Source organism: Chrysemys picta, chromosome 3 (assembly GCF_011386835.1).
Source record: "Chrysemys picta bellii isolate R12L10 chromosome 3, ASM1138683v2, whole genome shotgun sequence".
NCBI lineage: Eukaryota > Metazoa > Chordata > Testudines > Emydidae > Chrysemys > Chrysemys picta.
Genome location: NC_088793.1, coordinates 141,023,960 through 141,048,913, shown reverse-complemented (window position 1 = coordinate 141,048,913; position 24,954 = coordinate 141,023,960). Strand labels below are relative to the sequence as shown.

General features: G+C 40.2%; 1 protein-coding gene across 9 annotated transcripts in view; it reads left to right on the top strand.

The window, feature by feature from the left end:
* SMYD3 (SET and MYND domain containing 3) overlaps nucleotides 1-24,954 on the top strand; it is a 635,613-nt gene that overhangs the window by 420,485 nt on the left and 190,174 nt on the right. The window lies entirely within an intron of this gene.

Genomic DNA, 24,954 nt, shown 5'->3' with positions numbered 1-24,954 from the left:
GCTACAATTTAATTATTATAAAAAATGGCATCCATTTGCCAGGAGTGGTGCAGGGTTTTTTTAACTTTCAAGAAAAACAAATGTTTTCATTTAGAACATAATAGAACAGAGGCTGGCTATTGCATTGCAAATCTAGACCTGATTCTGATCCCACTTAAGACTAAACCTGGACTGACTGTTGACATCAGTACATGAAGAAACAGGCTGTTTAATGGTGTAAAACAGAAATGCACAGAGACAGGAATGTTGCTGCTTTGGCCTGTAGCGTGTTCTGAAAAGAGCTGTTTATGTGCAGTATGTTTTCTCGTCCGCTATTTCTGTGCATGGTTACAACCCACGCCATACTGAGCAAACAAAGGATATTAGATTTTGTGTATTTTCTAGGTCACTAAGTTCCTCTCTTCATGTGACACTCAGAAAGCTGGTTTAGTTGATTTATGTTTGTACTGAAGATACTCAGCTCCTTTAAAAAAAGCACTCATCCTTTTTACATTCTTTGGTGATGTGCAAAAATGGCCTCTCCTCCCAAGAGACAGAGTCCAGATGCTGCCTCCCCATGCCACATGTGGATGTATACAATGTCAGTGGGCATAGAAGTGGTATAGTTCTGCACATGGAGTGGCACATCATGGAAGACTTGCAGTGGCTGTGAAAATGCCACACCCTACCAGTATAGTTAACAGCCATAGAGGGGCTCTGCTAGTGCGATGTGGCCTTTGGAGGATTCTGTTCCACTCCTTGGGGGGAACCTCAGTTTACACATATTTTCCAGAGAGAATATGAAATTCACCCCAGTGCAGAGAGCCAGCACAAAGGCCTCCTGAGTCCTATTTAAGGATTTAAGTAGGATTAAAGTGGTGCATAGGCCATGCAGGGATTAATTTCACTCAGAGTGAGAATTTGGGACTAGTTCCATGTATTTGGTGAGCCTCTGGTGTGCTCTTCCAGGAAATGATTAGGGGAGCCATTCTGGAGTCTGGGATCTTGACTTGGGTCAGTCAGTTCACCGAGTTTCTTGTTACATCGTGTTCATCGAACTTGCCTGGAATGTTTCTGCAGTAGACTCTCTTCTCATTTCTTCCCCTTTATACTTCAGTTCTTCATCTCTAAAATGAGTAGGGTAAGACTTCCTTACCCACAGAGATGTTGTGAGGATAAATACATTGAAAAGATCGTGACGTACTTAGATACTACAGTAATGAAGTACTGTAGGTGACTAGACAGATGTTATGGTTAAATAAATGGTTAGTTCTTTTATGTCCATGCTGAGGGTCTATAATCTTATGCTGCCTTGCTAACTTTCAGTTATGTTCATAAAGACACCCTAGCACATTGTTACTTACATGCTTGATTATTTTCCTTAATTCTCATCATTACAGACTGTTAGGCTTTGCAGTAACAGTATGAATTGTGTTGGAAATTCACTGATTGCTCATGCTGGTTATTTCATACCTAGAGTGACCAGATAAGGAGGGTGAAAAATCGGGATGGGGTGGGGGGTGGTAATAGGGTCCTATAGAAGACAAAACCCCTAATATTGGGACATCTGGTCACCCTATTCAGACCATCCCGTAGTCTCATGAAGAATCACAACACCATAAACTATTCAGACTGGTTGTAGCTGCTCATGGAAGGTGGGTCTAGGAGACAACAGAACCATCCCACCCTTCCACAGGGAGCAACCAGAATCCAGATGCTTGTGCTCAAGGTGAAGATAGTCATAATATCACTAGTGTCAAGGCATGACTGGAGCATGATAACTGCCCCACTTGAGGGCTGCCTGGGGCCAGACAGCAGGAGGCATCTCTATAAATTCCCCCTTCATCACCCTTGGGTCTGATGAAGTGGGCATTCAGCCACGAAAGCTTATGCTCCAATACTTCTGTTAGTCTTAAAGGTGCCACAGGACCCTCTGTTGCTTTTTACAGATTCAGACTAACATGGCTACCCCTCTGATACTGGAAACAAATGGTTACCTATAAAATCATAACATGCATTCTAGAGCCTGGACTTAAATAACAAGATACTCTCATGTCTTATAAAGTAATACACAACCAAAATCCTTGCAGTGCTTTACAGGCAGGCTTGGTTGTGATCCTCCTTTCATGAGAGAAACACACTGTTGGTCTCCTAGGTGAGGACTCCATGATTTTCTTACACTCCATGATATACCAGCTTATCTTTATTCATAAACAGGCCCCCCACTGCTGTTTGTTTCATCCTGTAGATTTCCTTTCTTGTAGATTTCACAAGCTCTCATTTCACCACTGGCTAAGTATGCAAATAGGCATAGAGTGTGAGGCATACAAAACATGATACCCAATGGCCAGAGAGCGGGCGAGAGGTGTTAGTTATCTCCTGCCTGAAAGAGAGCTGTCTGAGGTATGTCACCTTCTGGTGACCTTTCCTAACTCCAAGATCTTAAGAACATAATTTTACCGTAGACACACAACTCCTTAAATATTATCTGTATACATATTTCACAATGATTATGATGACTAGTGGGCTATTGGCTCTCAGATCACATGCCATCCTTTGAACTATTATATAGATGGCCCACCCAGAGGATCCCTGTAAAACGCTATCCACCCCCAGTGCCTTCTGCCAGTTAGCTCCAAGGAGTCCCTGGGTCACAGGATGGTAGGGATGGAGGAGAAGCTGTAGCAGAGTGAGATATGGGGGTTAATGGGTAGTGGATGGGGAGAAGTGGACCTTTTGCCCACATTGAAAACTTCAAGTGCTTGTGTAATGTTATATCTGCGTATTTGAAGTTTAACATGCAGGAGAACCTCTGTCTTTCCCTGTTCCTTTCCATGCACCACAGTTCACTGCATCTGCTTCACCTTCCACTCCACTATGCCCTGCCAGTCTCCTGAATCCCTTCCCCCATATGCCCGACCCAAGAGCAAATGGCACAGCTCAGTGCCACCCAGTACATGCCTCTCAGTCTATTGCACAACTACAATAGAATCAGTTATCTCACTTAAATTATCTGTCCTAGTTTTCTAGACACCTGGAAAATTACAAGACTCTATTAGCCAGGTTATATTCATTTCTCATAATATCCAGTAGTACATGGGCCATTTTAAATGTTTAATAAATATAGTGTGGTGCAATTCTGTCACCTGCAGAGCAGGAAACTTCTACATCTGTTCACTTTTAGTTTACTTTATAAATCTTGGTTTTTTTCATTAAACTGTTTTGTTTTTAAATCTCCTGGCTCACTAAGCAGCAATGAGATTTTGGAGTGTACATCCAAGTGCTCTCCCATGGTGTGAGTTTCAGACACAAGTGCGCAGCTGGCAAACAACAAAAAGTTTGGATGCTTATCTGAAGATGTCTTGAAGTTCTTTGTTCTGGAATTCAGGATGGAAATACTTTGGGAATAATTTCATGGTATTTCAGTTTTTCCTTTCCCAGTTCGAGCTAAGAGCAGGAGGTGCAAAGTGCACAAAAATCAAAATCAACAGATAAAAGTTGAGCGAACTTCAAATAAGGGTCAGGTTCAGTTTTTGGTCTAAGGTTATTTATTAATTTATTTATATCCAACTAGTTCACACACACATCAAGTATCTTGATCTTTATTGACAAAACAGTAGCCAGACTTTGAACTAAACAAATCCCACTGCAGTCTGAATCCAAACACCCTTCCATTTTGGAAAAATTTCACTCTGAATTTGGATCTGGATCAGACTCAAACTTCATGACTTACTCCTGTCTCTATAAGGGATCTGTCTAAAAACTGGGATCTCATCATACCTGAAGTTTTGGAAAGCTGATATCCGGACAAGGCTTTATGGCTTGAGCCTTTCTCTAATAGCAGCATCTTGGAGTAGTTATCCCATGGAAGGAAGGAAGGACAAATAAAAGTGGAGTCTGAAACTAGAAAATGCTGAATTATGCTGTAGTATGGCTATATCTCTCTCAGTGGACTTCATCCCCTATTATTAAAGAGGACAACTTATTGAATCCAGGCAAAAGAGACATAAGAATTAAAGAGAAAAATATTCAGATAACGCTTTTAAGATGGAAGAGAGAGGGAGGAAGTAACTCCAGGCTTCATTGAGACCTTTGCATTTCTGATGCAGGGAGTTGGATTTTTATTTTATCTCGTTGAAAGGAGATATTCATATCGCTTATAATTATCTATATTAGAGTTAGTGATGGGAGAGACTCACAGGGCTCGGACAACTGAAGGACACATTCATGTGAAAACTAACACAAACCTCGCCTTCAAAAGGCTTCAGATAGCAGCTGCACAATGTCTGATAAAATTGACCTTGCAAGTCTTTGTGGATTATAACAGAGCTGTAAGAAATCACTGCAGCCAGTAAACTGTGTGTAAGGTGCTGAATACATATTAAACATAAATTAAGCACAAAAAATTAAGGCAATGCAATATCAAAGTTGCAATTAGAATCTCAAAACCACAAAATGAGTGTGGACTCATTCCTATTGCATATGCTCTATATGGTATAGAATTTAACACATAAATGGTAATATGCAGTAAACCATGTATTTTTGCAGTGTGGTATGAGGTTATGTATTTCTTCTTCTCATCATTTGAAGAAGGGGTTCCTTAGGGAGTTTTATTTGGAATTTATTTGTTAACTGGAGCACTGTAGGAGTCAGATTTTTTTCTATAACAGGGTGAACAGTTAATTGTTTACTACAATGATATTGATGTGATTTTAATTGTTGCCTGGCTGCCCAGAGCATAGGGTAGGCTTATTGAATAATTGGATATCCTTTACATATTCAAATAAATGTAACCTGCAAAATATGCCTGGAAAATACAAGTTATACATAATGAAGTTGAGTTGAGGACTGGATTTTGCAAATTTATACTCATGCACCTGTTCTTTATTCATGTGAATAATCCCATTGACTCCAATGGGAATGTTTACATGAATAAGGGCTTGCAGTTTTGGGCTTTACTATTGCTGTTGGAAGCTAGCCTTTACAATTTTTGGCTGAAATTCTGGCCCCATTGATGTTAATGGGAACTTTTCATTGACTTCAGCGGGACCAGCATTTCACACGCTGATTTTTAACTGCAATCTAGACATTGCTTTAATGTAGCACTTCACATTTAATTTCTTTATTTAAAAAAAATTGCCTGTGTTTAATAATGCAGTATTTAAATTGTCACAATGAGACTTTGAATAGAATAGACTTAGTCAAAATAAGTAGGGGAGGAGAAAGGTGACTTCCCACTTAGTTTGTTTTCAATAGAGCTGGTTGGGAATTTTCTATTGGAATGACTTTCTGATAGAAAATGCAGTTGGAAACTTTTCATTTTCCATCAGGAAACAGGTGGGTTCAACCTGAATTGGAATATGTTGTTGTTTAAATTGACCCAAGTATTTTGTTTCAAATCAGTTAATGCCTCCCACCTCCCCACCCCCATTAAGCTGCCTTTCCCTTGAGGCACGTTCAGTTATTGGAATTGTATTTTGGGCCCCCATTGTCTCCTTTGAACTGTATTTCCTAGAGGACTACATCCTCCATAATGCAACATGGCTTTCCTCTGACTGAGATGTGTGCTGCATCAAGGGAGTCAGATGACTTTAGGTGCACTGGGGGAGATGTATTCTGAACAGTGAGCCTGGCTCATAGGGGAGAATGGAGAGATCAGGCTTTTGAACTACAACTCCCCCCAGAAGGCAATGCACCATTATGAGAAAATGACTTGAAACAAACCAAACCAAACCTTTTTGATTTTGGGACTATCTAAATATTTTGTTGATCTGAATAAAATGTTTTTGGAATTGCCATTCTGTGAATAATTCCAGCATTTCAACTTTTTGCCTCTCTATCAGATGAAAACAAATGTTGAAATGGTGGAATTTCCTGCAAGACAGAAATTCCACTTTTTACTCATCTCGAGTTTCCAGCAAGGCTACATTACCAGGCCAGCAGCCTGTTAGCTACATTGTGATGGCTATATCTTTGTAATAAAAAGAGGGAAACTTTTTTCATATTTGAAAATGAAAGTTTTTTGTAATTCAGTGGCCATGGCTCAGTCATTCAAGGTGCTGAGCACTGTGGTCCGGATCCAGCAAAGCCTTTCCACGTGTGCTTAGGTGCTTTGTTGAATTAGGGCCAGAGCACTCAGGCCCTTGCAGGATCAAGACTTTTTCATGGATATTTGGGGTCAATTGCCCAAATCCTGTTCACCTTCTTCATATGAGATTGCCCATTGATTTCAGTGAATAGGATCTGGCCCAATGTCAAGGCCTCCACTCCTACTCCAAACTCTCTCTAGTTTCTGAGTTCTTAAGTATTTCAAGTGACTTAATTGCCTTTTAAAATGACAACAATGTATTCTGATTAAAAACCAGGAGGACAAGAAAGGAGACAAGAGAGCTGGATCTCAGTTCCTTTACTTCAAGGTGAATGTTTCTTGTTTAAGAAAAAGACACATTCCTGTTTAAAATATTATCCCAAGACAAGTGATTGGGCATGGGGGAGAATAATTATATAAACAGGTTTACCAAAGCATATGGAAGCTCTCAAAGAAAGCTGATGGAGGTATTTTAAAATAAACAGACAGAAGAAAGCAGAGCTCATGACTTTGGTTTTATTTATTTTACAATATTTCAACCAACATCATTAATTTCTTTGAATGGTTCATGAGATTATAAAAGGTAATCCATCAAACAGATATTTAGGGTTATTAACATTGGTTTTCTCTCTAAGAATGACATTAATATAAAATGGCCGTTATGAAGAAATAAGAAAAATAAATAGATTTAGGAATTAAAATTATTTTCATCTTAGATCCAATGTGGCATATTGGATAGTGAGGTAATGGGCTAGAGATGTCAGGATAGAAATCATGACATCGAACAGACATTTTAGATCTTGTTCTCTACATACCTTCTCATTATTATGTATGTTACAATAGCACCTGGAGAGCCCTAACTCAGAATGGGGCCCCATTGTGCCACACACCGTACAAACATCTATTTAGAGATAGTCCCTGTCCTGAGGACACAATATGAATAGACAAGACAGACAAAGTGTGGGAGGGGAAGTCTACACAGAGAAGTGTAGACTTGCCCAAAGTAACATACAGAAAGTCAGTAACAAAGTTGGGAATAGACCCAGATTTCCTGAAACCCATAGAAAGTAACCATGCTTTTCATTCCTTTTTTTCTTTCTTAGAATACCTTTTTTACAGTAGACCTTAAGATTTTTGAGGTTTGCTCAAATTAATATGCAATACTCCAGCTATATATATTGAGATGACTGAAGGTGTATAACATCTTTGCATAGTCATCTGCATATGTATTGATAGAAAACATTCTCACTGAGGTCAGTGGGCCAAAACCCAAAGTCCTTACTCAGGTTCCAATCCTGCAAACACATAAGTGCTTGAAGTCTATGAGACTACTCATGTGCTTAAAGACAAAGTTAAGCACATGCATAAATGTTTACAGGACCAGATCTTCAGTTTTTACTCAGCCCTTACCAGAGCTACATGAATAAAAATTGTAATAAATAATTTACGGAATATACTTAGCCCTTTTTTTCTGTTAGCAAATTATCTGCAACAGCCAAGTTTTTACTAATCTCGTGGTTTGATCTTATTTGAATAATGTTTTGTGAGAATATACTTCCAACCATGGGTTGGCTGCAAAGTCTTTGCATGTGCTGTCTCAATTATTTTAAATGCATAACTAGAGTGGTCAAAAAATATTCGACAGAACATTTTCTGTTGAAAAATGCTAATTGAACCAAATATCAATTTCACAGAAATTTTCAGTGGGAAATTATCAAAACATTTTGTTGTAATAAGATTGAAATGTTTTGACTTAATTTTTACTTTTTGTGTTAGATGATAATTTATAAAATAAAAGTTTCAGTGGTTCAACTTTTATAAGATAGTTGAAATAATAAATTCAAAACAAAACATTTTGATATGGGTGAAATGAAATATTTTGGAATATTTTGTTTTGAGGTAATTCTGAGAGTTTGACTTTTTGTCCTCGTTCAGGACAAAACCAAAACGTTAAATCTCTGAATATACCACAGAATTAAAATTCAGTTTTTTGGGGTCCCGCTGTATTTATAACTTGATGTTCAAGCTGATTTGATTGGTCATGCAGGTAACATATTTCTGTTCCCTGAGTGGATGCAAGTAGCTCGGAGAATCAAGTTTCTTTTGCAAATACTTGGAATTAGAAATCATTTTAAAATCCCTGTTTCTGTGAAAATTCCTGTTTGAGGGTGGGGTTCCTGGAATATTTGCAGAAATGAACATTTGAGAGGTGAGAACAAAGCTAAAGCAAATTCAGCTAAAAATATTCATGGCTAATTTTGTCCTCTGTGTATCCAGCTCTAATTCTTACTCAGGCAAAACTTCTACTGACTTCAGTTTGAGTTTCCTGTCTATCTGTGAGTGTGTCTGCAAATAAGCATTGGGCGTTCAGAATTTGAATCATTGGATGTTTTGCTGAGTAAAGACTTCAGGATTTGGCCCTCTATGACTTTGATTAATTCCATGCTGCTATAATACCTGCTTTAAACAACACAAATATTTAAAAATTAAACTGACATTTTTAAGCATTCCAATAATTCTGTGGATTATCAAGCGGTTATTAAAGCAGGCTAGAGATGTAAAGTTCTCATACATTGTACTCCCATATTGTCAATGTCACAAATCATGTTACAAGATGGTTGCCAACAGCAGTAGGCTCACAGAGGCCAATACTAATTTAAAACATTATTTTAAAATGTATTTGACAGTTGTTTGAATGTTTGAAATTTATTCTTTCCCTATGAATTCAAGATACTTGCACAAAATTAAGTGAGTAGTTAGTTTATAACACAGCTTTGTAGCTCATGCCGCACTTTGTCAGCTTGTGACACCCAGAAATCATAATTATCCTACAAAATAACAACCTACACCTCCTGTGTGACTCAGCTTCTCCTCTCCCCCACCCTTAGTTAATGGCTAAATGGATAATGAATAAAGACTATCTATAAGGCTTTGCAGGATTTGTCTCTGCCTCTCAGACAGCTACTGTATCTGCCCCATCCAAGATCTGCAGCTGCTATAGCATCGCTGTTCAGAAAGGAGCACAAACTTACATGAAAAACTGAATTTTCGGATGCTATGACTATTCATCTATGGGTGTATGCAGTGGAGAGATGTTGTGGTTAATCTCCAAATTTAATCCTTTAAAGGAATGAAAAGTAGAAGAAACTCAGCACTATTTGGCTTGTTTAGTCCCAGCTGACAAGTAGTTGAGTACTGCTGTGCAGAAACAGGCAGCCAGATATGCCTTTAAATCTCCCTTTTGTCAAAAAAGTGAATGGACAATGAATAAATACTTTGAATTAGCGCTTCTTCTCTCTCATCAAAACACTCAGCAGAATCAAGGCACAGAATTGGAAAATCTTTAACCTCTTTAAATGCTGGATCAGATACAGAATTAGTGAAACGTGTCATTTAAACAATTACCTAAAGCCAGCTGTTTTTATTATCAGACAACTAGTGTTATATAGAACCTCCCCTTACAGTATTTTATCAAGTATCAGAGGGGTAGCCGTGTTAGTCTGAATCTGTAAAAAGCAACCGAGGGTCCTGTGGCACCTTTGAGACTAACAGAAGTATTGGGCGCATAAGCTTTCGTGGGTAAGAACCTCACTTCTGCAGATGCGACTTGCATCTGCAGAAGTGAGGTTCTTACCCACGAAAGCTTATGCTCCCAATACTTCTGTTAGTCTCAAAGGTGCCACAGGACCCTCGGTTGCTTTTTACAGTATTTTATCAGTTTCATAATAAAGTAGTTATGGAATTCCATGATAATTCCTCCTCTGTCTTTCCTCCCACATCTATTCTATGAATGCAGTATTATATTTGACACAATGTGATTTCCCCAGCAATAGTCTAGGAGTAGGATTTGAGTTTTCCTCAAGTTTCTTTAAGGCTCTAAGTTTGGCCTCCAGTATTAGAAAAGGGTTGTTTTTAAGGGATCAACAATGAGAATGTCTTCAAGTATCTAGTACTATATTTACCCCAACTCATTTTTGGAGTTCTTCATAATAATTTGAAACATAGCTAATCGTTTTACCCATTGTCACAGGATGGGACAACTGCATCTGTGTTCCCCTGCTGTGGTCCCTCGAGGGCACCCAGTCTAGGCTCCAGGCTCCTCAGTCATCACCACCTCTCTTGGTTAGATCACTTTTGTGGCGTCTACGTCAAGATCTCTAGATTAAAAGGAATGTCATGAAGGGCTGTCAAAGACTGGGGAAAGCTGCCAGCCTGCATGAACTGTCAGTATTATTAGAAACAGACACATATGGCCAGATAGCAAAAACTGTCAAATGTCGTGATTGCCAGTTTGCAACATTGGAGTGTGCTTTTTCTGGTCTGCTACAACATTTGGATTCAAATTACTACTGCAAGCTCTCCATGTGCATGATTTCTGGGTGAAGTCAATTGTGGTTGGAGTTCTGCAATCTTTAACTCTAGCTTTGGTATAACTGTTTCTCCTAACCAGATAGAGAACACCATATAGCTGTCTTGCCATCTATCAAGCTTCAGTTGTTTCTGTCTTCAGGACCAATATCTTACAAGCCCACTACTAGAAGGAAGAAGCAGGCATGGTATTATCAACCCAAAGTGTTCAAAAGTCATGGATTTACCTTGGCAATTTGTTTCCATCCTGACCCATGCTGGGAAGAAATCTTCAGAAGACTGCCAAGTAGAAAGGAACCTTGACTCTATTAGCAAAAGACTCAAACCCCAGGTCTGAATATCACCACACTTTAAGGAAGTTCAAATCCAAATATGGATCTGAACTTTGACAGTTTGGGCCACTAAAAGATATGTCCGCGTAGACCCCTTGACTTCAATGGGAGTTGGGCATACGTGTCTGAAGGCAGAATTTGGCCTTATGTCAACTGTATGAGCAATCTAAGGAGCTGTGTGAGAAATTCTTTCACAGCCACTACTAAATAGTTTTATGTTTTCCCAACTTGTATTTAACCAAACATATGGAAGAAATAGGGCTTATTAATTTAATTATTTTCATTTATCAGCCCATCTGAAACTTATTAAGTTTAACTGCCCTAATGCAGTGTTTCACATATGTGATTTATTTGTAGTATAAAAAAATTGACTGGCAGTGCATGCAAAACCAGCTAATACCTACCAGTAAACCTTCAGAAATGCCACTTACATATCACAGTTTCTGTTTTCTGCTAGTGACTGTTTCCAACTCTGCTAAGTACCAGCTGTTCCAGTGATGGAATATGTAGCATATTTGCCTTCCTATCACATGACACACTTAGCTGACCACTTATGGCAGGCTGAGGGGAGGGGTCAGGGCCTGTGGCAGAGCTGCCAGGGGTTGAGCAGTGAGCACCTCCCGGCACATTAGAAAGTTGTTGCCTGTAGCTACAGCCCTGGAGTCGGTGCCTATACAAGTAGCCACATATTAACTTCTGGAGAGCCGCATGTGGTTCCAGAGCCACAAGTTGGCCACCCCTGACTTACAGAAACATGTATATAGTAAACCACTTCTTAAAATTTCAGTTGTTTCCCATTTGCCCTGCACCAGAGGTTTGTTGTGGACATGTGCTTTGAATTTAGACAAATAAGGGCTGATTTAAATAAAATAATTAAGATAATTATCTTGCTAATGAAAATGATCTACTCTGCTACATTCATGACTAGCAGCATTGTCACCTCCATTTAGTGTATCTGGGCTATAGTCCATGTTCAGATGCCTAAAGGCCCTGGAGAACAGTATTGCCTAATCCTTCACAGAATTCCGAAGCCTTGCTGGAAAGTTTGGAATACAATTTAAAATCTCCGTGCCTAGTCCTGTGAGTTGCTGAGTGCTTCCTCAGCACAGTGCTTCACAGGATTGGGCCCCTAAAAAAAGGGGTAAAGAAGTTTGGATTTTTCAAAAAAGTTACTGTTCATTAGAATATCAGTATGAGAACATAAAAGTAAAAGGGGAGGGGGAAGAAGCTCAGTATCCCTCCCAATTGGGAGGGGCCTCAGATGGAAGACCCTCCCAATTGGTCATTCTGTTCCAGTGACATCTCTTTTATTTGATAACAGGTGGAGAAGCTGACTCGGGTATTATAAACATGGATGTGGTAAAAGGATGCTTTAGTACATTTATTTGCTCCTAAATACTAATAGGTCTTCGTAAAACACTTTCATCTCCCTCTCAAATAGAGTCTACCCAAAAACTGAATAATCATGGTGTTCTGGGGTGTAGGAGGGGGCTCCACCCCCTCATCCCTCCTGCACCCCAACCCCCTGCCCCAGCCTGGTGAAAATGAGCGAGTTAGGGTAGGGAGAGCGAGCGACAGAGGGAGGGGGGATGGAATGAGCAGGGGGCAGCACCTTGGAGAAGGGGCGAGGCCTTGGGGGAGGGGTGGGGCAGGGCAAGGGTGTTTGGTTTTGTGCAAGTAGAAAGTTGGCAACCCTAGTTTAAATGCTCCTAGAGATTGCTGATACATATAGAAAAAACTAGAAAAAAACAGGTCTAGTCTTGTTGCAGCATTTCAACAGTTGTTTAGTTATGATACGGCTGTAAAAATATTTGTTGTGAGGCCCTGCACTTAGAGCACATTCATACCTGTTTATCTCTGGTCGTTTACATGCTAACCAATGATAGCAAGTAAATTACTTTCATGTTATGGTTTTTTACTAAAGTAAAGTCTTTCAGCTATCTAAACAACACTTTATTTTTCCAGTGCTATTAATATAGCATAAAACAGGGGAAGTTGGCCTGATGGGTTGATCGTTCGAGTTTCATGACTGAATAGTAATTTTCAAAGCTGAGCCATGGTTGATGTTAAATTATGCCTTTCTGCTATCCTCACTCATGGAAATTAAGGGAACTTTTAAACAAACTGTCCACATGAACTTTTATATTTGGTAAGCCTAATGTATTTCCTGTAAGTGTTGGACAGAGCTGACAGTCTTGTGTGTGTGGGTGTGTTAAACTTTTTTTATTTTCTTTTTAGTTTGCTGTTTTTGAAGTAGCTGATGCATTAGTAGCCCTGCCACCTTTGAAATTAAACAGGATTTTGCCTGCAGTTTAAGCACTCTGAAGTGTCTTCTATTTTTAACTCACATATTAGTATTGGAAATGCCTTCAGCTCTCCAATAAATGGGTTTTGTTTAATGATTACTGTTGTCTACAAACATAGTTTTGGCAATGCTAGCCAGTTTGTGGCGAAGAGAAACAAAAATCATTTGAAATGTTTTTTAATTGAATGTACTTAAAAATAATAAGGTGGGGGGGAAAGCAGTGTTCTGTTCTGTGCTACTTCGGAATTACATATCAGCAATGAGTGGGTTTTTAAAAAAACAAACAACTGTCCCGGGCCCCTAGAGCATTGGATGGGCTCTCATTCAATGCAGTTTGTAAAAATGAAATAAATAATTACATTTTTGCTTTTGCACCCCAAAAGTTGGATTAAACATCCCCCCCAAACAAAAAGAAAATAGTCATGATCCCCACTTAGCCTAATCAGTGTCCTCAGGGATGGTTGGAAAAACACTCTTCTTTCCGTACAGTGCTCATTCTAGTTAAGTGTTCAGATACTCTCTTGATATCAATACTAGATGGACAGAGGTAGATATAAAGCCAGATCCTCTTGTGTAACCAAGCTGCACTCATCACAAGACCAGAAGAGGAAGGGAAGAAAAGTGGCTTTAAACCATGTTTCTGGACATCAGTTGTCCATAGCACGCAAGGGACCATTCCAGCAGCCAACAATTTGCAGGGCATAAGGATGCTCCAGCCACACCCGCTTTTCCCTGTAAGTACAATGTATGTTATTAGGCCACTTAGTCAGCTTTAGGGATGCTTTGGACCACCAGAGTGCTGCCTCAGATCTGGACATAAGCCAGGCAGCTTTAAATATGTTTCAGGCTAACTCGATAGCCTGCTACCAATAAGGAGTGAGCAGGAGGTATTGACCCCTTTCCCATCATTGGCACCATTACTGCTGTACTGAAATGCCACAACTACTTTCTTCCTCTGTGTGTATCCTTACAGTTTTTTTTCTTGCAATTTGTACTTGAAGGTGCAGCCCAAGGTAACAGTGAGATCTGTTAGTGTCCTGTGCTGTAATTGGTAGAATGCATCTAAGTGGTTTGTAATGGATTTTAAAATCTTCTTCTTCAGAAAAAAGAAACGAATTTGCATCACCAGAATAAGGAACAGATTTTGTTGTTGTTGTTATGTTTCTGACAGTTTGTGGTATGTTGCTTTAAAAAAAAACAGATCAAGTTGAGATAAGAAAGTGGAAAAGTCAATATGATCGTAAGGGAGACATTTAAAAAAGAATATTTCTTTTCCTGAAACGGATATTTGTGGTCTAGCCCTTTCTTAGGTTCCCAAGTAATCAGGAAAATGATGTTAGGATCTGCACTGCAATGAATTGTAATTAGTCTTGCATTTATTTTGGTGTACTTTTCATCTACACATCATGGAGCAGAAAATGAGACGCGCACTATCAGAATCCTCACCGGGGATCATTAAGATTCCCCACTGTTGTCTAATCATGTGCCATCCCATTGATGTGTGTAGTCAACTGATACAATAATTTTGTTCCGTGCATAAGACCTCCCAGAATATGGCAGTCTTAGTTGTTAGTTGAGTCTGGTGTGGTAATTGTAGGACACCTTTTAAAGCAGCAACTACTGTCTCTGCTTAAAAAGTAATAAGCCCAAATGGACCGTTTGGGGGGGAAAATTTACTGAGTTTTTCAGGGGCACGTTTATAATGCAGCAGTTTTTATGTGGTAGTTTGTAACCTAATTACAGATATCTAATTCAGCATTTGTTGGCCATGTTTATGGTTAGGCTCTTTGTAAAGAACCAGTGAGAGAGATTCCTGTAAAATCATCAGGGTCTTTCTTTACTTTTTGTAATCCTGCAAACAGTTGCATATGAAAATCCCTTTCTGATATAACTGATCATTCAGTATCTAGCAACTGAAATGTGATTATCTGAACCAGTTTGGATTATTTAAAGCTAATGATGTTTCTTTTTGAGCCAGAGAGCCCTGGAGAGGGGCTAAGGAGCTGTCATGCCTGACCGTTGGTAGAAAGAGGTATTTAAGCCTGTGGAAGGCAAATATTTTGCCTTCAAGACTGCTGGGGTGGGAGTGGGTCTCACCAGCAGCAGTTGCTACACCTATAAAAAAAGGTGCAGTATATGTACCCTTGACAACATTAATTTCTATGTAGTGGCCAGTGAGGAGCAAGGGAAATAGGGCCCTGGCCACACCTTCATCCACTTACCCTTTGGGACTTGCAATACTGCCAGGTCCCCTTTGTACTCAAGGAGCATGAGAAGCTACATTTTGGCTGTCTGCTGCATGGGCACACTGCTAGAAGGGGACCCATTCCCACTCCCACCTCCTCTGCACAAGGGAAACCATAATTTGCCGCTCACATTGCAAAACGTTTAACAGAAATAGGCTAAAACTCAAAGGGGAGCCTAATTCTAGAATGAGGCAAATCACTAGTGCTGGCAGCTGGTACTCATGGCAGGTGTGAGGTGCATAATAAGGTACTACATATAAATTCACTTACCTAAACTTGATCAGAGATATTAAACAAATAGCAGTTTACACTTTGAGGAACTTATTTACTGTGAAGTAAACTAATATGTACTGTATTTTTCAACAATATTTAAATGGAAGTGTTTTGGTTTCAGGTATTATTTAAACTCAGCAGCCCTAAAAGTCAGATAAACTTAAAAAAACAAGGCCGTTTAAATCTGCAATTCATTTGGCAGAATTTTGTTTTCCTATAACATGTCATCTGGGATTTTGACTTTTTGTGCTTACTGTCATCAGGTTTTTAGAAAGTTCATGTATTCGGAACTAAAAAACTGGCAGTGGTAGTGGCTGTTTATTTCGTTTATCGGCATTGGTCTGGTGTCGATCACTGCGGTTTCTGGCCATATTGCGAGTTGAGATAGACGAGAACTCAGTAACAGAAACCAAACACCGTGCTCTCCTACAGCCTGCAGCTTAGCAGTTGGCTGGGAACTTATTCATTTGAGAGAGCATCAGCAAAGTGGGCTGGTTCGTGTTTCATATGTATCCACTAAGAGCAAATCAAAAAGGCATAAGTCAGGTACAAGAAAACTCCTTCACTAGCAAGGGTTAGGCAACTGTAAAGAATATTACACTTGTATCAATGCAAGGTTTGAATTTTCATGACTTAATGAATCATACCTGGCACTCTTGCTTCACTGCCATTTGCTTGTAGTTTCAATGTCTCAGAGTTTCAGGCTTGTTTGAATTCCAAAACTCCAAGCAAGCTTGATGCAAATCCCCAGAAAACTCCCTGATTCACAATAAAAGCCCTGAGTTTCAACTCTCTCTCAACCTCAGGTCCCAAGATTCCTTCTACCCATTAGGGTTCTTCTGGGAGAAGAGCCTGTCCTCCCATTCCTTTAACATCAACATGTTCAAGGCAGCATCTCTATCACTTCCACATCCTGGAAGCTTCTGGATTGGCTGGCTGGCTTTTTCCCCCTCTATGGAACATTGTAACCTGGGTTATACTGGTGTAAATCAAGAGCACCACTGAAGTTGATGAAATTATACCAATTAAGTAAGATCTGGTTCATCGTCTTGTGTTTGGGATGGTAGTGGAAAGCTCTGACCAGTACTGTGAAGCAATATAGAGTGGCCCCAGGGTTAATTTAGCACTGGCAGCATTGAAATGTTTATTTATTGTTTTATGGTAGCACATATGCTTAGCAAATTGCTGTTTTGAAGGTCAGCCATGGGAGCTCAAGGCGTTTGCCAATTTCTGCAGCTAACTTCAGCTCTCATCCCGATTGGCTGCAGTTCTCTTGTTACGGTTACTTTTTTTTGAGTTTGAAATGCACTATTAAAGGCAAATTGTCAGTGATAATAGATTAAGCTGTTTCTATTTGGCATTAGCCAAGGATGGGAAAAAGAGGACATAATTTGTTTTTTCTTTCTTGTCTCATCATTGATATGGTAATGTGCGTGTTTGTGTGTGAGAGAAAGCAAGGATTTGTAATTTGTATTGGTAGGTAAACATTTTGACCCCTACTAATGGCAAGCTTGCAAAGCCTGCAGTGCTCCAACACATCTAGTACAACTTCCATTTCAGTAGTTGAAGGGCACGGTGATGAGATCTTGCCAGGGGCCACAGTAAAATGGCATAGCTGCCAAGTTCATCTATAATGTGTATTGTGTCACCTGTTGTTAAGGTTGCCTAACCACAACCTGGTTATCAATGGCTTATAATTAAGGCCCTTCATTTTTTATTTTTATTTTTTAAAAGATTTCCTAGGAATTTATCAGTAACTATTCAAAAATTTGTGTGGGGGGGCAGGGAGGAAGGGGATGCTCGGTAACTCATGGGGGTCATTGTCCAGAGGGGTTACTCATGATGCAATAATTGGATGGTTTCGGTCATTGGGAACTGGCTCCCTGCCCACCTCGCAGTCCAGGTCACAAAGTCCTGTCTGCTCCCCCCCTTTGTCAGACAGAGTCCCCTCACGGGTTGCAGCCTTCTGCTCTCCACTCCTCCACTCGCAGAGTCCCTGCTGGCCTCCTCAGTGCACCTGTACAGAGGAGGGTAACTGCTGGTTGGTGGCTGCTGCAGCTGCGTAGTCCTGGCAGCCGATACTCCCTGCACAGAGCCCCGTTCCCTTCCCCTGCCGGACAGAGCCCCTTGCTGACCCCAACCCTTCAGCATGTCCCCTGCAAGCAGCTCAGGCTGCACTAAGGGGCCAGGATCAGCAAGGGCTTCTTTTCAGTGATGGGGGGCTGGTGGGGATGGTGACAGTACTCATGGGCTATAGCCTCCCCTGCCCTTAAGCACAGCCCTGCCCACTTCCCCGGTGAAAAATTCCCACATCCTAAGAGTCAAAATTTGGGTGAAAATTGGTAAAACCCGAATATTGGCTTTTTCAGAACTGGAATTTTTCAGAGAAAATCTGTAAATAACAAAAATGAAGGGCCTTACTTACAACATTGAAATTTGTAATGCTGAATGTCTGCCTGAGGCTGACTTTTTTTTTCTTTTTCTTTTTTTTTTTTTTTTTTTTTAAGCAGTCCAGCCATTTCTTAGAATGAGATTAGGGAAAAGATTGTTTTGCTTGTGTGAACAAATTCTCATGGCCATTTTGTTGAGAAACTCTAGTGGCTCCGTGCTTTGGAATAGGACTTGAAATGTGGCCACAGGGGGCAGGGCCGGCTCCAGGGTTTTGGCTGCCCCAAGCAGCCCCCCCCCCAAAAAAGAAAAAGCCGTGATCGCGATCTGCGCCGGCAATTCTGCGGGGGGTCCTTTGCTCCTAGGAGGAGTGAGGGACCGTCCGCCGAATTGCTGCCGAATACCTGGACGTGCCGCCCCTCTCCGGAGCGGCTGCCCCAAGCACCTGATTGACAAGCTGGTGCCTGTAGCCGGCCCTGACAGGGGGTGGCCTGGTGTCAGGGATGTGTCTTTTCCCATCCCTTGAAAGTCTGCTCAAATTTGGCCAATTTATAAGCCCCAGAAAAATCTCAGTTCTTATGTACTCAGTAGAGGTGTGTTAAGGGTTGGCTTTATCTTCTGAAGATTCCATTGGTACTGAGCATGATCTGTACTTCTGCAGTTTCTACATGCCCACCAGACTGCATATTGTATCCTCACAGAGTGACTATGCTCCGCTGCAGGGGCTGGGGAGAACTTTTTCTGCAATTGTTCCTCCCGGCTGCCAGCTGCAATTGCTCCGCCCAGCTTCCAAGAATCCGAACTAAGAGCAGGGAGAATGTCTCCTGAACTCTTCATTACCTAGTAACCAGGAGAGAATACATGAGAAGAAGGAGGCAGCTGGACTCAAATTCAAAGGGGGTAAGGAACAGAGGGAGAGGTCAAGCTGGTTTCAATAGGAGTTGAAGGATACAGGTATGGGAGACTGGGGGTGGGAGTGGTTAGGAGCTGAGGGATTGCTACCATTTTAGAATTTCATAATTTGTATAGATAGATCAGGGTTGAACATAGGCTTCTAAGTCACTTAGGCCCTTTTGAAAATGTTATCCTAAATCCAGCTTTTTAATTGATTTAGGAACATAAGAATCTAAATGTCATTGAAAGTCAATGGCACTTAAGCTCCTAAGTACCTAAGTCACTTTTGCATATGAGAGGTAGGCTTCTAAATCGTTTAGGTGAATTTGAAAATGCTACTCCTTGTCAGAAGGAATGGCTGCATGCAAACAAAGTTTATGTAACAAAATTCCATGATTTAAAATAGCAGCAGGCATCTTCCTAACTTCCATCATCGTTTTGGATTCATTCTCTATAAGGTCCGTGCAGGAGCCTGCAAAACAGGCATGCTTCTTCGTAATGTTTCAGATTGAAATATGTAAATATCCTTGTTGTTTTTGTTGTGAGGCTTTTTAAACACCAAAATTGATTAGACTACATTATAGGTTAATTATTTCCCCAATGTGAATTCATAAATCAAAGTCATATATGATTTATGCAAGTGAAAAGAAATGTTCAAAGATAATGTTTTATTTTTTCACATGTATACCTAAAAATGTTTTTAAAATATTATCTGCCAGATTTCAGCCTGGAGCAAATTTATGTCTGAAAAAAATCTGGATTTACAGATTGACAGACCTTGCTTTATTGCAGCTGAATTATAAAGATATTACAGAGTTATATTGTGGCTCATTGTTTCTTTTCTTCATTCTGACATATATTCTAGGGAAAATGATAGATCTTTATGGTAAAACCAAGTGGAAGAACATTAGGCCAAAGTCAACAAGAGTGTAAGCTCATGAATGGGCCAATGGCCTTCCGCCAGAGGTAAATTTTTCCACATTGTATTTTTCATTGAAAAAACCATGCAAACTACAGATTTCAAAATCAGCACTTGGGAGTTCTATCTTTTGAACATTGTGACTCCTACAATACTTTGTAATTTTATACTGCGAAAATGTATTTGCTCTTTGTAAAGCACATCCTGAGGATTTCAAAGAACCAAAGGTCACGCCATATCAAAGGCAATCTTGTAAATGAGTAAAGCAATATCAGGGTTTTGGAAAGACATACTAGTTACATTGACAGTAATGTTTGTGGATTCTGTGTAATTTGTAAACTAAAAAAAGGCAAAAAGCAGACATAAACACATGATTCATATAAAGATGTTTAGATCAATCAGGGAAAAGTAAAATAATGTAACACTGTGTTTAAGATGAACTGTCACTTCAGTTGAGTTCAGTGGGTGGTTATGGAAATGGAGGTTCTGTTTGAATTCTGAAATCAACTGTGAAGTTCAAAGCTTCTGGATGCAAGTAATTGCATGCTAAAGGAAATAAGTTCTAACCTTATCTCTTCATGGTAATTTGTTCATTGTCCATTGTATGAAAGTCAAATAGAATTTCTTTCTAAACAACAACAACAACAACAACAAAAGCTAAAAAATGGAATCAATAGTTTATGATGGGAAGGATTGGTGTGTCTTCCCTTCCTCTCCTGTACTACAGTTTAGTGTTTTTGTGCATATTTAAACAGTTTCTGCCCTAGGATACACTCTCAAAGCTAATCTGATTATTCATGCACCTTACTAGTAGATTACTGTGCCATTAAAAATGGTTGGTGTTGGGATCACAAGATTCAAAATGCCAAACTATGCCCTCAATTGCACATGCATGGCTTTTGAGTCAAGTTGTCCCAGTAATGCCAGTTCCTATTTCATAGCATTTATATTGTTATCTATAAGAGGCATTGTGACATTCCCCTCTGGTGTTATCTGGACCGGTGATCTGCTAGGTCACTCCAATCCTTGACTCTGGGAGCCAGCCTTACCCTGCTCTGCTGTGAGAACCCCCACTCCTGGGCTGTTCACGCACAGCCTCTGGCATGTAAGCTGCTTGGATTGTGCAACTGAATTACACTACCCAATATCTCCAGTCCCAGACACAACCCTAGGAACCTCCGTCTTGCAGTGTCCAGTTATGCTCGCTGGATGCTGCAAGCTTATATGAGTTTGTCAATTTAAGAAAGAAATTAATATGCACCAGGCTTGTTATCCCAGGGGTGCTCCGGCTGCGCTGCCTGCCTGCCCAGTGCTAAGACCACACTGGGGCTGGGGGTGCTCCGGCTGCGCTGCCTGTCCGGCCAGCGCTGGGACCACGCTGGGGCCAGGGCCACTCCGGCCTCATCGCCTGCGTGCCCAGCGCTGGGGCTAGGGGAGCCCAGGGAGGTGAGGGGGGGACGGGATGGTGAGCTTCGGGCTCTGGCGGGGGAGCAGAATGCATGGGGCCTGAGGCAGAGAGAGAGGGGCTGGGGGCTAGCCACCCCCAAAGGGGGTGTTCACCCACCACCCATGCTGCAGCGTGTGTAGTGATGCAGGCATCTGATGCTATAAATGTGTTTAGACAGAGCAGCCATTACAGGTAGTTAGGATATTGGAAAATCAGACGACCACGGAGTGCCTTTTAGAAATATATGTTCAGTCAAAAACACATTGGCAACATACCATCTTTAGTGCAAATTCTTGAATACATTGTGTTCCCTGGATATATGTGTATTAGGCCTGTGTTGAGCAGTAGGACTGTAAACAAACATGAGGGGTTTTTAGCATTCTGGATGCACAGATCTGGAGCTAGATATGTGATATATTTTCCTCACAGATGTACACACAACTCATAAATCTAATGGAAATGATAATTTAGTCTCTTTGGAAGGTATTCATTAAAATACACACAGGATTGTTTTGTCATTGGATATGCAGAATTATTTATTTCAGATTCTTTATTTTTCAGGATTATTGAGGTTCCCAGTCAGTATTTTGGTTATTAAAGAATTAAAATATTGTACTTTCTTACAGGAGACTATTTTGGATGCCTTTATTTGCAGTACAAAGTGTTAAATCATACGTTAACTATAAAAATGCGCTATTTACGACTAGGCAGGGCATGTCATCTAATCATCTCCGATGATGACTTGGCTTTGTCATATGTACCTTCCTTACCTCCTGATTGGATTAATGCCATAAAATATACTTGTTTTTAAGGCATCTGCATTGAAAAGTAAAATTCAGCAAAGTAGGTCACAAAGTGCATGTCAGCCTTGAATTCTGCTCTCTCCACTGGCTCCTTACTGAATATCAAATCAACTGTGAAGTCTTTCCTGTTTGCAAGGCTGTCATTGGTCTGAACTTATGATACTTCAGAAACAGCCTCACCCTGTGGGATCTTGATTACCCGGCACTGCTCTGTTCATCAAGAACATCAAACAGTATACCTAGGCAAGGCTAAAATATTCAGGCTTTTTGGATGCTAGGACTGACACACTTTGGAATTCACTCTTGCAGGAACTAAGAATGATCATACCTCACCACCTTCAGGTACAATGCAAATCTCACTTTTTTGGCCTTGTGTCCCACACAGCAACTCATAACCTATTGACACTTTTGAAACAAACAAAACCAGGGACAACGATAAAACCACTACTACTACTACTAATAATAATAATTGTGTAACTTATTTCCCTACTTGGGTGCGATGGAGAGAAAACTTTAGTAATGAAACTCACCTTGTATATTTTTTAACTCTGAAAGAATGGTACTTGCATACCATAGCAATGGGTATGGTACAGAACCCCAGATTGAATAGTTAATGGTTTGTAAGACATAAAACTTGAGTTCTGTTCATTGTGCCTACTTTTCTCTTTCATAATTTTTCTGACAAATTTTAAAATGTGGAATTCATAACAGAAGAATAATTCTGAAGACACAGCCTGGTACTTAATACCTGGTACTGCTTATTGGGGAAGGAAAAATGTTGAGTAGAGATTGAGAGGAGCTGTAAGGGAGGGGCACAGAGAGAGAGAGGTAATTTTGGTGGTGAAAGAAAAGGCTGAAAAGTGAGGACTCTCAAAAATAGCTTCACCAGAGGCTACCAAATTCGAAAGCTGACTGTTAATGTTGCCTTCTTAGTTTCTCAGCCAGTGTCTTTTCCCATCAATATTTATTATTATAGGTTATTTTGACACTCATGAACTTGCGTGTACTTTTACAGTTGAACTCACATTTAGGGTAAATGTGTAGACCCAGTTATCACAGGAGTACTCTACACTACCTCTGAAACAAATGAGCATATCCAGTGGTAAAAAAAAAAAACATATTACTACAATAGCAAATTCCTAGAAAACCATGATTAGAACGTCAGTGGATTAAAAAAATCTTGTTGACACTATTGAAGAAGCCGGTGTACTTGGAAGCATGGTTTGACATACAGGAAGGCAGAATCTTAACCCAGCACAAATATCACAAGCTATATTGTCCAACACCAGCCTTCCTACATCCTTGATGAGTCGCAGTTTCAGATTGCTTTCAAATGCAATGGTCCATAGCAGTTTGACTATCTCTCTTCCACTTGACTCATTTCTACGCTCCATCTTTTCTTCTCTCCCAAATGAAGAGGAATTGAAGGACTTCAAGACACTTCTCCAGCTACGTCCTTTGGTCAGGGTAATGCTCAGGTTGGACTACAAAAACTTGACAAAAAGATGTATGTGGGCTTCTTAGTGGCTCACCCTGAGCACACATGGGGCAGTGTCTGAAGACCTGTGGTCCTCAAAAGAAATACAATAGTCAATGGCTAATTGGAAACAAGAATAACAAGACTCTCATTTCTCCATTTATGACACAAACTCATCCGAGATCTGGATTTAGTTGGGGGAAAAAAGAGGCTATAGTTGCTTACATAAAAACAGACAGGCAGGCACAAGAAAGACATGCCAAGGAGACACTATTTTTTAATCCAGATACAATATGTGCCTTGTGCAAGGTCAGAGAAGGAATAAACTCCAGAGAGGCCTAGTATCATGCTTTTGACAACTAGACCATGCTGCTTCTCCCAAAGCAAACCAGGTGGTACATCCATTCCCAGTGGACATTTGTCTGAATTACAAACGCCATAACCACATTTGCCATTAATTGGCATCCCCTCATTGGCAGTCTCAGTAGGTCCTGAAAAGGATCACTTGAATATTTCCCCTCAATCAGGGCTGAGACTCTCTTTTTAGTGGAGCAGTGTGTGGTAAGCTTACACCTGCTCTGTGGATAAACAAAAGACTTCATTCTCCAATCCTGTCAGTCTAACACCTTAAAAGACTGCTTCAGTCAGGCACAACATTTATTCTAGAAACCTTAACAACATGAGAAAAACACAAATGTGCAAAAGAATCTGGTTATATTTGCATCCCAATAAGCAGATCATTTACTCTCGTCTTGTCACTTCCCGGGAAATCTAAATCTGATTTAAGTCTAACAATTAATACAGTACAGCTATTTCATAAGTACAGCCAGAGCTTAAAGGAACAAGTAACAAGAATAAATGTGTTCACATTTTGGAGGAGAAACATTCCTTACTCATTATCCTTTGGGAATTAGTCAAGCTTCATTGTTAACAAGATGTTGCTGCTGACTGGGCAATTTTAAATAGTGCTTAGAATTATAAATTTTTAAACATCCACATGTGATTCTATAGCAGTGCGTAAGGAAAAATGTCATTGTTCAGCAGAGGGCCAACTTGGCACATGGAACCTAATTATCAGGCTGATCCTTCACTCTTTATACAGGCAAAATTCCCACTAATGTCAGTGGGATTTTGTCTGAGCAAGGACTGCAGGATCTGGTCCTATCAATATACACATTCAAGCAAACATTTGAAAAATATATCATTTGGGGAGGGAAAGGTTTATTTTTTAATGAAACTTTCCCTCCTTTGTCAAATGCAAGCACCTTTTGAGGTGTATCATTTTCCTCTTCCATGAGAATTTACACAGAAAGGGTAAGTCTCCACACATATGTATAAGCATATACCATTTAAAATTTATGATGGCTGCAGTGTCTCTTGACTGAAGCACAGTATTTGATGTAATTTATTAGTGTAAGCCTTCTGAAATCCCTTG